The sequence below is a fragment of the Oncorhynchus nerka genome, linkage group LG1, assembly GCF_034236695.1.
Source record: "Oncorhynchus nerka isolate Pitt River linkage group LG1, Oner_Uvic_2.0, whole genome shotgun sequence".
Taxonomy (NCBI): domain Eukaryota; kingdom Metazoa; phylum Chordata; class Actinopteri; order Salmoniformes; family Salmonidae; genus Oncorhynchus; species Oncorhynchus nerka.
This window is the reverse complement of record NC_088396.1, coordinates 22,942,601-22,959,095: the sequence shown is the minus strand read 5'-3', so window position 1 is coordinate 22,959,095 and position 16,495 is coordinate 22,942,601. Positions and strand designations below refer to the sequence as shown.

Below are 16,495 nucleotides of genomic sequence, written 5' to 3'. Positions count from 1 at the left end.
CTTAGTGTATGTAAACTTCCAACATCAACTGTAGTATACAGTATGTTAGTATGGGTAGTCAAACACAGTTTATCTCTCTCTAAGCTGATGTTGAAACATTTAAAACAAAAGCATTTCAGCTCGTTCTCTTTATGATGTCATGCGTTTAAACAAGCCCATTTCCCATGTCTATCTCTACATTGTAACACACTGTATTTAGCTAAGACAGTCCCTTTGGGCCCCCCACTCTCTCTTTCTCTCCTTCTCCCTCTCGCTCTATGCTATAACACACTTAAAACAAGCCTGTGCCTCTCTCTCTATGCTATAACACACTTAAAACAAGCCTGTGTCTCTCTCTCTATGCTATAACACACTTAAAACAAGCCTGTGTCTCTCTCTCTCTCTCTATGCTATAACACACTTAAAACAAGCCTGTGCCTCTCTCTCTATGCTATAACACACTGAAAACAAGCCTGTGCCTCTCTCTCTATGCTATAACACACTTAAAACAAGCCTGTGCCTCTCTCTCTATGCTATAACACACTTAAAACAAGCATGTGTCTCTCTCTCTATGCTATAACACACTTAAAACAAGCCTGTGTCTCTCTCTCTATGCTATAACACACTTAAAACAAGCCTGTGTCTCTCTCTCTATGCTATAACACACTTAAAACAAGCTTGTGCGTCTCTCTCTATGCTATACCACACTGAAAACAAGCCTGTGTCTCTCTCTCTATGCTATAACACACTTAAAACAAGCCTGTGTCTCTCTCTCTATGCTATAATACACTTAAAACAAGCCTGTGTCTCTCTCTCTATGCTATACCACACTGAAAACAAGCCTGTGTCTCTCTCTTTATGCTATAATACACTTAAAACAAGCCTGTGCCTCTCTCTCTATGCTATAACACACTTAAAACAAGCCTGTGTCTCTCTCTCTATGCTATAACACACTTAAAACAAGCCTGTGCCTCTCTCTCTATGCTATAACACACTTAAAACAAGCCTGTGTCTCTCTCTCTATGCTATAACACACTTAAAACAAGCCTGTGCCTCTCTCTCTATGCTATAACACACTTAAAACAAGCCTGTGTCTCTCTCTCTATGCTATAACACACTTAAAACAAGCCTGTGTCTCTCTCTCTATGCTATACCACACTGAAAACAAGCCTGTGTCTCTCTCTCTATGCTATAACACACTTAAAACAAGCCTGTGCCTCTCTCTCTATGCTATAACACACTTAAAACAAGCCTGTGTCTCTCTCTCTATGCTATAACACACTTAAAACAAGCCTGTGCCTCTCTCTCTATGCTATAACACACTTAAAACAAGCCTGTGTCTCTCTCTCTATGCTATAACACACTTACAACAAGCCTGTGTCTCTCTCTCTATGCTATAACACACTTAAAACAAGCCTGTGTCTCTCTCTCTATGCTATAACACACTTAAAACAAGCCTGTGTCTCTCTCTCTCTATGCTATAACACACTTAAAACAAGCCTGTGTCTCTCTCTCTTTCTATGCTATAAAAAACTTAAAACAAGCCTGTGCCTCTCTCTCTATGCTATAACACACTTAAAACAAGCCTGTGTCTATCTCTCTATGCTATAACACACTTAAAACAAGCCTGTGTCTCTCACTCTTTCTATGCTATAACACACTTAAAACAAGCCTGTGCCTCTCTCTCTATGCTATAACACACTTAAAACAAGCCTGTGTCTCTCTCTCTATGCTATAACACACTTAAAACAAGCCTGTGTCTCTCTCTCTATGCTATAATACACTTAAAACAAGCCTGTGCCTCTCTCTCTATGCTATAACACACTTAAAACAAGCCTGTGTCTCTCTCTCTATGCTATAACACACTTAAAACAAGCCTGTGTCTCTCTCTCTATGCTATAATACACTTAAAACAAGCCTGCGCCTCTCTCTCTATGCTATAACACACTTAAAACAAGCCTGCGTCTCTCTCTCTATGCTATAACACACTTAAAACAAGCCTGTGTCTCTCTCTCTATGCTATAACACACTTAAAACAAGCCTGTGTCTCTCTCTCTATGCTATAACACACTTAAAACAAACCTGTCTCTCTCTCTCTCTCTCTATGCTATAACACACTTAAAACAAGCCTGTGTCTCTCTCTCTATGCTATAACACACTTAAAACTAGCCCGTGCCTTTCTCTCTATGCTATAACTCACTTAAAACTAGCCCGTGCCTTTCTCTCTATGCTATAACTCACTTAAAACAAGCCTGTGTCTCTCTCTCTCTCTATGCTATAACACATTCAGATGGGTCTCTTCCTCTCTCTCTATCTGTCTTCCTCTACCCTCCAATCAATTCAAACGAGTCCACCTTATATACCCTCTCTCTCTCTTTGGTGTAGTAACACACTTAAAACAAGTCCCTTTCCGTGTTTCTTTCCTTCCCAGTAGTGTAACATATTTAAACAAGTCCATTGGCTGGTCTGTGTGCGTGTTTCCCATTAGGCGCTGAGCGCTGTGTGTGGAGAGACTGCAGCTCTGGGGAGACGGCCTTGTCAGATAGTTAACAACCACCATTTGTCACCGTGCCTCGCCCCGCTATCGCTACCTGCTGCCGTCACCTACCCTCTCCCTCACCGCACGTAGCAGCATGCAAATGGGTTAGGGGAGGGAGAAGGAGGAGGGGCTTGTGTGTTTGTTTTGTGAGTAGAGTCAGGTAAAGAGCTCAGTTGTTTAAGGTTAGTGTAACGATTGTCTTCTTCTTCTGATGGGGAATAAGAAAGATCGGACCAATGCGCAGCGTGGTAAGTGTCGATATTTTAATGAAATAACCGAACACTGAATACAAAAGAACAAGATAAATAAATGAAAACCGAAACAGTTCTGTATGGTAAAACACAGACACAGAAAACAACTACCCACAAAACATAGTAGGAAAACAGGCTGCCTAAGTGTGCTTCTCAATCAGAGACAACGATCGACAGCTGCCTCTAATTGGGAACCATACCAGGCCAAACACAGAAATACATAACCTAGAATACACAACATAGAATGCCCACCCCAACTCACGCCCTGACCAAACTAAAACAGAGACATAAAAAAGGATCTAAGGTCAGGACGTGACAGTTAGTGATCACTTCCTTCCTCCATATCTCTCTCTCTAGGATCCTCTCTCTCATCATCTGAAGGGCTATATGTGTTTAACACTTTAGACCCCAATATCATTCTAGAATGCTGCTGTAGATTACTGAGAACTTTCAAGATGAAGCTCATTTTCTCACACATTTCTTACAAACAGACATAGCTCAAAAACAAATAGGAAATGATAATTACAAGTTACTTTTAAAGAGCACAACCTCTTCTTTAATATGACACCACATTCATGTCAATAGGAATAACATGAATGTTGTCTTTTCTTATTTTATTTAAAGACAATCACTTTCAAAAAAACGTTTAACACTCAACACAACAAACAACCTAGAGTATTTACATTGCAGTACATTTGACTAAATTACTCACTCAAAATGTACCCAGTATAGGGCTATGGTCTAAGGCACTGCACCACAACTTGGTCCACAAGCCCTAGTGCCACACTCTTGTTTCCTCTCTTCTTGCCACTATAGCCATATCACAAAGTGAATGCACAAGCTGCATTTTGAAAGCCTTAAGGGACCAGCGCCTGCTGTTTCTGGGAAGAGGCCTTTGCAGGGTCCCCCACACAATGTACACATTTATGGTGGCAATGTTGAGCATCCCCCAAAACACATACTTCCACCATTTTCTGCCTGTGCGCCCAACATTGTAATAGCTCCCCAGTTGGTCAAGATGGTCAACCCTGCCCATTTTCTTATTGTAATCCATTTCAAGCTCTTGAAAGACATCCACTATATATACAAAGGTATGTGGACTCCCCTTGAGCAACCAGCCATGCAATCTCCATAGACAAGCATTGGCAGTAGAATGGCCTTAATGAAGAGCTTAGTGACTTTCAACGTGGCACCGTCATAGGATAACACCTTTCCAACAAGTCAGTTCGTCAAATTTCTGCCCTACTAGAACTGCCCCAGTCAACTGTAAGTGCTGTTATTGTGAAGTGGAAATGTCTAGGAGCAACAATGGCTCAGCCGCGAAGCGGTAGGCCATACAAGCTCACAGAACGGGACCACCGAGTTCTGAGGTGTGTAGCACGTAAAAATGGTATGTCCTCAGTTGCAACATTCACTGCCCCTGGAAGCAAAGTCAGCATAAGAACTGTTCGTCAGGAGCTTCATCAAGCCTTAGATTGCCATGCGCAATGCCGAGCGTGGGCTGGAGTGGTGTAAAGTCCGCAACCATTGGACTCTGAAGCAGTGGAAACATGTTCTCTGAAGTGATAACTCACACTTCACCATCTGGCAATCCAACTGATGAATCTGGGTTTGGCAGTTGCCAGGAGAATGTTATCTGCCCGAACGCCGAGTGCCAACTGTAAAGTTTGGTGGAGGAGGAATAATGGTCTGGGGCTGTTTTTCATGGTTTGGGCTAGGCCCCTTAGCTCCAGTGAAGTGAAATCTTAATGCTACAGAATACAATGACATTCTAGATGATTCTGTGCTTCTAACTTTGGAACGCTGACTGCAAGCCAGGCCTAATCGCCCAACATCAGTGCCCCGACCTCACTAATGCTCTTGTGGCTGAATGGAAGCAAGTCCCCACAGCAATGTTCCAACATCTAGTGGAACGCCTTCCCAGAAGATTGGAGGCTGTTATAGCAGCAAAGGAGGGACCAGCTCCATATTAATGCCCATGAATTTGAAATGAGATGTTTGACAAGCAGGTGCCCAATACTTTTGGTCATGCAGTGTGAGTTCCTACCTCTTTTAAAAACAACTCCAAAATCCCTGCCACTGTCACTTTAGGCCCAGGCTGTGTGGTACAAGAGTGAATGATGGGACTTGGGGCAGACACACGCCATGAAAACAGGCTCCCCTCTCGGGTGGGCTGTGCCTCTTCCCTCACTATTCCTTCTCCTCTCTCTCTTCCTCCTCCTCTCCCTCTGCTTCCTTCTCTCCCTCCGCTTCCTCCTCTCCCTCTGCTTCCTACTCTCCTTCTGCTTCCTCTTCTCCTTCCTCCGCGTCCTTCTCCTATCCCTCCGCCTCCTCGCCATGTTCCTCCCCCACCACTCTTCTCTGATTCACTCTCCTGTCCCTCTCCCCCACCACTCTCCTCTCCACTCTCCTGTTCCTCTCTCCCACCACTCTCCTCTCCACTCTCCTGTTCCTCTCTCCCACCACTCTCCTCTCCACTCTCCTGTTCCTCTCCCCCACCACTCTCCTATCCACTCTCCTGTTCCTCTCCCCCACCACTCTCCTCTCCACTCTCATGTTCCTCTCTCCCACCACTCTCCTCTCCACTCTCCTGTTCCTCTCCCCCACCACTCTCCTCTCCACTCTCCTGTTCCTCTCTCCCACCACTCTCCTCTCCACTCTCCTGTTCCTCTCCCCCACCACTCTCCTCTCCACTCTCCTGTTCCTCTCCCCCACCACTCTCCTCTCCACTCTCCTGTTCCTCTCTCCCACCACTCTCCTCTCCACTCTCATGTTCCTCTCCCCCACCACTCTCCTCTCCACTCTCCTGTTCCTCTCTCCCACCACTCTCCTCTCCACTCTCCTGTTCCTCTCCCCCACCACTCTCCTCTCCACTCTCCTGTTCCTCTCCCCCACCACTCTCCTCTCCACTCTCCTGTTCCTCTCTCCCACCACTCTTCTCTGATTCACTCTCCTCCTCCTGCCTCTACTCTCCTCTTGCTCCACTCCTCCATCCTTGCTCCACATCTCTATCCCTCCAATCATCTCTAACTCCTCTTCCTCCCTGCCTTTTGCTGCTGAGCCCTGACTCTCCACATCACTTCCTTCTCTTTCACTGACCTAGAGGAACAGAGTAACAGAGGGAGAGGAGCAACAAATAGGATACAATAGTGGTCAGGAACACCATCTCTCTCTCTCACACACACTCTCTCTCTCCCTCTCACACTGTCTCTCTCTACCTCTCACACTGTCTCTCTCTACCTCTCACACTGTCTCACACTGTCTCTCTCTCTCTCACACTCTCTCTCTCTACCTCTACCTCTCACACTGTCTCTCTCTCTCTCACACTCTCTCTCTACCTCTCACACTGTCTCTCTCTCCCTCTCGCACTGTCGCTCTCTACCTCTCACACTCTCTCTCCCTCTCACACTGTCTCTCTCCCTCACACTCTCTCTCTACCTCTCACACTGTCTCTCTCTACCTCTCACACTCTCTCTCTACCTCTCACACTGTCTCTCTCTCCCTCTCACACTGCCTCTCTCTACCTCTCACCCTCTCTCTCTACCTCTCACACTGTCTCTCTCTCCCTCTCACACTGTCTCTCTACCTCTCACACTGTCTCTCTCTACCTCTCACACTGTCTCTCTCTACCTCTCACACTGTCTCTCTCTACCTCTCACACTGTCTCTCTCTACCTCTCACACTGTCTCTCTCTACCTCTCACACTGTCTCTCTCTACCTCTCACACTGTCTCTCTCTCCCTCTCACACTGTCTCTCTCTCCCTCTCACACTCTCTCTCTACCTCTCACACTCTCTCTCTACCTCTCACACTGTCTCTCTCTACCTCTCACACTCTCTCTCCCTCTCACACTGTATCTCTCTTCATTCCTCTCTTTATTTCTCTCAACATACACAAACTCTCTTCTTAACATGGGGTTTCCATAATAAATTGTGTGAAACAGTTACACGCCTTCTATTCCACACACACACACACACACACACACACTCTCTCTCTTTCCTCCAATCAACTCTTGCTTTCTTGCCTGACAGACTAACTACAGAGTTCGCAAATGTTAGCTGATTAGTTACAAAGCTGGGACAGTTTCCAAATGAATTGCATCGGTAGACACAGGACAAAACAAGCAACTTGTTAGCTGGGTATGTAAACAAATATCCAACTCAGCTTATGAGCTCCACTGTGCTGGCATCTTAGTCCCTAACACGACAGCTAAGCTGTCTAATAATAGGAACACCTGTGATTATCTGCACCTAGCAAACATGACAAACCATAACCTAAGCCCAACAGATAAACATGAATTCCTCTAGGCTTCATTTTGGTGGCTAGTTAGCTGGTTGTCTTGATGGCTAGCTAGTGAAAGTGACAGCTGAGGTTGACTCTTCGTGAGCGCAGGCCAAATTTACACACATCTTCTCTTGCCTGACAGACTACTGTAACTACGACAACAGGGTTCTAAAGGGAGTAAATATTAATAATGCAGCCAGATCTCGGATCAGTATTTGATCATGCATTCCTTATTGTCCATGCCGCCATTACCCTAGGCCCGCACTTACAGCTCTGGCTTTACTACCCTGATCACCATACACATCCTCAATGGGACGGACACACACACAGGGAAAGAGAGAGAGACAAGGGGTGGGAGAAGATGTATAGAAAGTAGGGGGTGATAAAACACATTGCAGAACTTTTTTTTTGCACATGTTAAACATTATTTCACATGTGGTTTTGGAACACTTCACACGTGGTTATACACAGTATTTCACATGTGATTTTGGAACACTTCACACGTGGTGATACACAGTATTTCACATGTGGTTTTGGAACACTTCACACGTGGTGATACACAGAATTTCACATGTGGTTTTGGAACACTTCACACGTGGTGATACACAGTATTTCACATGTGGTTTTGGAACACTTCACACGTGGTGATACACAGTATTTCACATGTGGTTTTGGAACACTTCATACGTGGTGATACACAGTATTTCACATGTGGTTTTGGAACACTTCACACGTGGTGATACACAGTATTTCACATGGTGATGCCGTGCAAACATTGAGTCATTAGGATGTCAACTGAACATCATCGTCTTTTCAATTTACATATTTGACACAAACGATTATATTGTGTATGTTTATACAGTATTTATTTTTCAGCATAATAGATTTGAACTCACAACCTCTGGGTTCACAGAATTTGGATCTTGCTGCTATGCCACCATGTCTGCGTAAATAATTGATTTCACCTCTATTCCTACACTCAGATTTCTTTTAAATATCCTCAAGAAAAACTAGTATATTTATATATGTGATTCAGGAGTATCATTAAAACAGAATAATATGCACAACCAACATTAGACAACTATACAGAAAACCCCAAAATTGCTGAGATGAATAAATTATTTCAATGGTTATATATTTTTTATTTATTTAACCTTTATTTAACCAGATAGGCTAGTTGAGAACAAGTTCTCATTTACAACTGCGACCTGGCCAAGTTAAAGCAAAGCAGTGCGACACAAACAACAACACAGAGTTACACATGGAATAAACAAGCGTACAGTCAATAACACAATAGAAAACAAGAAAGTCTATATACAGTGTGTGCAAATGGCGTGAGGAGGTAAGGCAATAAATAGGCCATAGTAGCGAAGTAATTACAATTTAGAAAATTAACACTGGAGTGATAGATGTGCAGATGATGATGTGTAAGTAGAAATATTTTGTGCAAAAAAACAGAAAAGTACATTACAAACAACATGGGGATGAGGTAGGTAGATTGGATGGGCTATTTACAGATGGGCTATGTACAGCTGCAACGATCGGTTAGCTGCTCAGATAGCTAATGTTTAAAGTTAGTAAGGGAAATATAAGTCTTCAGCTTCAGCGATTTTTGCAATTATTTCCAGTCATTGGCAGCAGAGAACTGGAAGGAAAGGCGGCCAAACAAGGTGTAGTCTTTGGGGATGACCAGTGAGATATACCTGCTGGAGCACGTGCTACGGGTGGGTATTGTTATCGTGACCAGTGAGCTGAGATAAGGCAGAGCTTTACCTAGAATAGACTTATAGATGACCTGGAGCCAGTGGGTCTGGCGGTGAATATGCACTGTGATAGAATGCATCCAGTTTGCTGAGTAGAGTGTTGGAGCTATTTTGAAAATGACATCGCCGAAGTCGAGGATCGGTAGGATAGTCCGTATGTAATGGCGGCGTGAGTAAAGGAGGAGGCTTTGTTGTGATATAGGAAGCCGATTCTAGATTTTATTTTGGATTGGAGATGTTTAATATGAGTCTGGAAGGAGAATTTACAGTCTAGCCAGACACCTAGGTATTTGTAGTTGTCCACATATTCTAAGTCAGAACCGTCCAGAGTAGTGATGCTAGTCGGGCGGGCTGGTGAGGGCAGCGAAAGGTTGAAAAGCATGCATTTAGTTTTACTAGCGTTTAAGAGCAGTTGGAGGCCACGGAAGGAGTGTTGTATGGCATTGAAGCTTGTTTGGAAGTTTGTTAACACAGTATCCAAGGAAGGGCCAGATGTATACTGAGTGTTGTCGTCTGCGTTAGAGGTGGATCAGGGAATCAGCCGCAGCAAGAGTGACATCTTTGATATATACAGAGAAAAGATTCGGCCCGAGAATTGAACCCTGTGGTACCTCCATAGAGTCTGCCAGAGGTCCGGACAACAGGCCCCCTGATTTGACACACTGAACTCTGTCTGAGAAATATTTGGTGAACCAGGCGAGGCAGTCATTTGAGAAACCAAGGCTGTTGAGTCTGCCGATAAGAATGTGGTGATTGACAGAGTCGAAAGCCTTGGCCAGGTCGATGAAGACGGCTGCACAGTACTGTATTTTATCGATGGCGGTTATGATATAATTTAGTACCTTGAGCGTGGCTGAGGTGCACCCATGACCAGCTCGGAAACCGGATTGCACAGCAGAGAAGGTACGGTGGGATTCGAAATGGTCAGTGATCTGTTTATGAACTTGGCTTTTCGAAGACTTTAGAAAGGCAGGGAAGGATGGATATAGGTCTGTAACAGTTTGGGTCTAGAGTGTCACCCCCTTTGAAGAGGGGGATGACCGCGACAGCTTTCCAATCTTTAGGTATGTCAAACGATACGAAAGAGAGGTTGAAGAGACTGGTAATAGGGTTTGCAACAATTGCGACGGATAATTTAGAAAGAGAGGGTCCAGGTTGTATAGCCCAGCTAATTTTTACGGGTCCAGGTTTTGCAGCTCTTTTTAGAACATCATCATTCTGGATTTGGGTGAAGGAGAAGCTGGGGAGGCTTGGGCAAGTAGCTGCGGGGGGTGTGGAACTGTTGGCCGGGGTTGGGGAAGCCAGGAGGAAAGCATGGTCAGCCGCAGAGAAATTGTATTTATTTATTTCACCTTTATTTAACCAGGTAGGCAAGTTGAGAACAAGTTCTCATTTACAATTGCGACCTGGCCAAGATAAAGCAAAGCAGTTCGACACATACAACGACACAGAGTTACACATGGAGTAAAACAAACATACAGTCAATAATACGAAATAAACAAGTCTATATACGATGTGAGCAAATGAGGTGAGATAAGGGAGGTAAAGGCAAAAAAAGGCCATGGTGGCAAAGTAAATACAATATACCAAGTAAAACACTGGAATGGTAGATTTGCAGTGGAAGAATGTGCAAAGTAGAAATAATAAATAATTGGGTGCAAAGGAGCAAAATAAATAAATATTAAATACAGTAGGGAAAGAGGTAGTTGTTTGGGCTAAATTATAGGTGGGCTATGTACAGGTGCAGTAATATGTGAGCTGCTCTGACAGTTGGTGCTTAAAGCTAGTGAGGGAGATAAGTGTTTCCAGTTTCAGAGATTTTTGTAGTTCGTTCCAGTCATTGTCAGCAGAGAACTGGAAGGAGAGGCGGCCAAAGAAAGAATTGGTTTTGGGGGTGACTAGAGAGATATACCTGCTGGAGCGTGTGCTACAGGTGGGAGATGCTATGGTGACCAGCGAGCTGAGAGAAGGGGGGACTTTACCTAGCAGGGTCTTGTAGATGACATGGAGCCAGTGGGTTTGGCGACGAGTATGAAACGAGGGCCAGCCAACGAGAGCGTACAGGTCGCAATGGTGGGTAGTATATGGGGCTTTGGTGACAAAACGGATTGCACTGTGATAGACTGCATCCAATTTGTTGAGTAGGGTATTGGAGGCTATTTTGTAAATGACATCGCCAAAGTCGAGGATTGGTAGGATGGTCAGTTTTACAAGGGTATGTTTGGCAGCATGAGTGAAGGATGCTTTGTTGCGAAATAGGAAGCCAATTCTCGATTTAACTTTGGATTGGTGATGTTTGATATGGGTCTGGAAGGAGAGTTTACAGTCTAACCAGACACCTAAGTATTTGTAGTTGTCCACGTATTCTAAGTCAGAGCCGTCCAGAGTAGTGATGTTGGACAGGCGGGCAGGTGCAGGTAGCGATCGGTTGAAGAGCATGCATTTAGTTTTACTTGTATTTAAGAGCATTTGGAGGCCACGGAAGGAGAGTTGTATGGCATTGAAGCTTGCCTGGAGGGTTGTTAACACAGTGTCCAAAGAAGGGCCAGAAGTATACAGAATGGTATTGTCTGCGCAGAGGTGGATCAGAGACTCACCAGCAGCAAGAGCGACCTCATTGATGTATACAGAGAAGAGAGTCGGTCCAAGAATTGAACCCTGTGGCACCCCCATAAAGTCCGGACAGCAGACCCTCCGATTTGACACACTGAACTCTATCAGAGAAGTAGTTGGTGAACCAGGCGAGGCAATCATTCGAGAAAATGAAATGTTTATTGAAATTCTCGATTATCGTGGATTTTTCTGTAGTGACAGTGTTACCTAGCCTCAGTGCAGTGGGCAGTTGGGAGGAGGTGCTCTTATTCTCCATGGACTTTACAGTGTCCCAAAACCTTTTGGAGCTACAGGATGCAAATTTCTGTTTGAAAAGCTAGCCTTTGCTTTCCTGACTGACTGTGTGTATTGGTTCCTAACTTCCCTGAAACTTCCCTGAAAAGTTGCGTATCGCGAGAACTATTCGATGCTGTTACAGGATGTTTTTGTGCTGGTCGAGGGCAGTCAGGTCTGGAGTGAACCAAGGGCTATATCTGTTCTTAGTTCTACATTTTTTGAAAGGGGCATGCTTATTTAAGATGGTGAGGAAATTACTTTTAAAGAACGTCCAGGCATCCTCGACTGACGGGATGAGGTAAATATCCGTCCAGGATACCCGGGACAGTCGATTAGAAAGGCCTGCTCGCAGAAGTGTTTTAGGGTGCGTTTGACAATGATGAGGGGTGGTCGTTTGACCGCAGACCCATAGTGGATGCAGGCAATGAGGCAGTGATCGCTGAGATCCTGATTGAAAACAGCAGAGGTGTATTAGCAGGTCAAGTTGGTCAGGATAGTATCTATGAGGGTGCCCATGTTTATGGATTTAGGGTTTACCTGGTGGGTTCGTTGATAATTTGTGTGAGATGGAGGGCATCTAGTTTAGATTGTAGGACTGCCGGGGTGTTAAGCATATCCCAGTTTAGGTCACCTAAACAGTACAAACTCTGAGGATAGATGGTGGTCAATCAATTCACATATAGTGTCCAGGGCACAGCTGGGAGCTGGGGGGGGTCAGTGAGAGACTTATTTCTGGAGAGATTAGTTTTTTAAATTAGAAGCTCGAACTGTTTGGACATAGACCTGGAAAGTATGGCAAAACTTTGCAGGTTGTCTCTGCAGTAGATTGCAACTCCTCCCACTTTGGCAATAGTCAGATTAACTGATAAGTAAAATAGCAGTGCAGATAGCACTCTTTTACTAAGTGCAAAGATGTATTGTAGGTGATCAATCTGTAGACTTCTGAGAATGCTACAGACTTTTTGGTACAGCAGAAAGATCAGCGTCCCCAAAATGTAGAGGTTGTGAGTTCAAATCCCTGGTGTAGTTATATTGAAAAGTCAACACTAAGTGATCATGTTTGTTGACACTATTTTTGCTGAACAGCAGGGCGGCCACTCCTAGGGAGAGTAGCAACAGTGCTGACTCCATTTATAGACAATTTGTCTTACCATGGACTGATGAACATCAAGGCTTTTAGAGATACTTTTGTAACCCTTTCCAGCTTTATGCAAGTCAACAATTCTTAATCTTAGGTCTTCTGAGATCGTTTTTGTTTGAGGCATGGTTCACATCAGGCAATGCTTCTTGGGAATAGCAAACTTACATTTTGTGAGTGTTTTTTATAGGACAAGGCAGCTCTAACCAACATCTCCAATCTCGTCTCATTGATTGGACTCCAGATTGGACTCCTGACTCCAATTAACAAAGGAATCACATACTTTTTCATGTAGTTTCATGTTGCTTTTACATGCTGACACGTTATCACATTAACTTCACCTAAGATCACGTGATCACATGAAATTCATGTTTTTTTTCATAATGTGGGGGGGGGTTGTAAAAGGTAGAAGGGGTTCAACAAGTTCGCAGGAGGGAGATATAGAGAGTGAGAGAAACCTCCCAAATGGTAAGTATCTTGTTAAAGTGACCAAATAGAACATAAATTATTCAAATTCTTGTACTGTTTGTGTTTAGGCTCTCCAGCCAAAGTATCTTCCATTCAACTGCTACAGGGACGTGGATGTGTTTCCAAAGTTTTGCCTCGACTTCAGGCGAGCCTCCCACCCACCCACACTCTCCTGGCTTGCATGTCTATTACTAATGCATCAGCAGATGAACTTCAGCCCACGGAACCCAGGGAACCCACAAACCCACCAGGGTTCTATTTAAAGATTCCTGCCTATTGATTCCAACAAGTTCCATTTCTATGGAAACGCAGGCCAATAAAAAATGATTTGTGCCGCAGATGGCGACAGGGCTATTGTTGTTATAATATCATGCATGGTTAGGCATTGGCATTGTGTGTGTGTGTGTGTGTGTGTGCGTGCGTGCGTGCGTGCGTGCGTGCGTGCGTGCGTGCGTGTGTGTGTGTGTGTGAGTGAGTGAGTGAGTGTGAGAGAGAGAGAGAGAGAGAGAGAGAGAGAGAGCGAGAGAGAGAGAGAGAGAGAGAGAGAGAGAAATTAGCCAAACAAATATGCCTCAGCAATTTATTGCGATGGGATCAATGGGGTATTGAGCCGGTTCTGTTCGGTTCACACCCGGTTGGCAGGTGGGCGTTGGATGAAATGAATAGAAGGAAAGGGGACACCTAGTCAGTTGCACAACTGAATGCATAAAGGGAATGAATTATAAGGGGGAAGAGGACCAAATTATTAGGGTGAGGCACATGGGCTACTAACAGCTTACTACACAACATACACTTAGTATTATTTTCTTAGCTACAGTATTCATATCTCCCTGGCATATTATGTCATTTATGCAGCAGCATACAAGACATGTTTGGACTCACCATGTTGTGCTGTGCGGCGGTCCTTCGTGGGCAAATTTTGTGATCAAACTTTGTCATGAAAGTCTGGCATTCTCTGGATTTATGGTGAATTCAAGACAACTGTGAACTCAAAAAAATAAAAAATCCTGATGTCATCAGTGATCTTCAGGTTGTAGCTCTAGAAAGAGGCCCGAGTTCTCGATTTACTATTCCGAGTTGGATGAAAGTTCAAAACGTATTTTCCCAGTTGTAGCTCGTTTTCCCCGAGATCCCAGTTGTCTTGAACTCACTAACATCAGATTTTGCAATTCCGAGTTAACAGTTGTTGCGTCATTGACATGCTTCATTGACAGCATGGCCAATGTTGAATGTTTATCATTTTAAACTAAGAAAAGAGACCCTTAATCTTAGATTTGCGACTATACAGCTAATCCACTGATTAGCCAGCTGATGATTGCTTTGCAATACTTGCAGTTAGCCACTGATTCCTTCCAAACCCCTCATTGTGGAATTTTCAACTTATTGTGTAATGTTTATGTCTAAGGGCCGATGAGCACCGATAGGTTTTATCTTTAATTTCGCTTCATAATTTCTCTTCATATGACAAGGATTGAAAAGGATTTGCCAGTAGATTGACTTGATTCATGAGACTGCTAGCTAAGATTTTGAAAGTATGACGTTGACATGATCAGTCCAATCAAAGTACTGTAGATATAACGTGATTTGACGTCATTTTATCTGTGGCCAATGACCTTGAGCCTTCTTGGATGGGTACTTCTAATGTAACTCTATGGGCAGCACCCAAGCAGCTTGAATTTTCAAGCTCTACCCTTAGACTTGGCAGTGATGTAGTGTCCCCATGAGTGATAGAACACTTAGCCAATCATGGCGCAACGCTCCATATTTTCTGCTGGCTTGCCCCACCACCACAGAAAGCACTGAGCTAGGCTGAAACACCTGCATTTTGGAGCTGCCTTACTCTAAAATGAGACCATGTTTGTATGTGGCTTTAACTCAATTATATATATTTTTCTTTTACATTGTTTGCATAACATGCAAAACAGGCAAGCAATTTTTTGGGGTGCAAAAAAAAATGCTCTGCCCCACCTGCCCTGAATGACGAGTCGCCACTGGGTCATTGTCATGCGCAAGACATCTAGAACCAAGATACCAGAGAGAGAGAGCAGGGGTCCTAAATGAAGTGGCAGAAATGTTCATTAAACATAGACCTACAATTGTAGCTCATGCCACAACTCCTCTGTATTAACTAGATATGAGAATGGTAACATTGCGCAGCTGAAGTTAATGTAACATTTGAGCATAAGAGCCCTGCCTGTATTTCCTGACAGTCTAGAATAGAGCCCCAGCAGAGCAGTAATGAAAATCTATTGCTGATTTCTGCCTCCTCCAGATAACATCAGCCAGACCCAGTCTAGTACCATTCTAGTACCATTCAATCCCTATCTAACTCCCATTCACTTTCCCCAGCCTTGTTTGGTCTGGGTAGAAGTTGCCCATTAGGTACAGATCTAGGACCTGCTACCCTCTACAAATTCTTACTTACTTACTGCTTGTGGTTTACTGTGTGGCTTACTTTTTTAACGCGGAAGGTGTTCAAAGTGTCGTCGTGGTGCGGCAATGTTCTCAGTTGGCAGGTAATCTGTTTTACTATGGAAACTGGATCTTCAAAGAGGCTGCCCCCCCCAACCACGTCCACAAAGCCCACAATGCATTCTCAATTACAGGCTACAAACATCTCGAACAACCACCTTACTGTATGTGCTCACCAAGAGCCTGGGGAGAGTATTTCAGAGATAATTTCTGGGGAGAGTATTTTAGAGATATTTCAGAGATCTTCTCTACCACTCTCTCTCTCTCTCTCCCTCCCTGTTTCTCATCCTCTCTTTCTCTCACTTTCTTTCTCCCCAGTGCTCAAATGCACAGGCTAGTCATTAATGCACAAACACACGCACACACATTAACACACACTCCCTTTCTCTCACACAAACAACCCCACATACAAACAGCCCGTCTCTCACCAGTTTTTCCCGTGCGTGCCTCTATGTACTGAGGGTCCTGTAAAAGTAGGCTAAGTAGCAGTGTGTGAAGAACGAGGGAGCATCATGTCTCCCTTCTCTTCTCCATCAGCCTCCACCAGCTCAGTGGGGGACACTAATTTACTTTATGGAATATTACTTTCTCTCCTTCCCCTCCGTTTCCATGGCAGCTGCTATAAAAAGATTATCTTCCCGACGTTGTTGTTGGGTTTTTAATTCCCAGGAAGAAGCACCCTTATTGATTTGAATTTGTCTGATGTTTGGAGC

General features: G+C 44.1%; 1 protein-coding gene across 2 annotated transcripts in view; it reads left to right on the top strand.

Moving 5' to 3' along the window:
• LOC135571383 (interleukin-1 receptor accessory protein-like 1) overlaps window positions 1-16,495 on the top strand; it is a 100,372-nt gene that overhangs the window by 73,641 nt on the left and 10,236 nt on the right. The gene's annotated exons all lie outside the window — the stretch shown is intronic.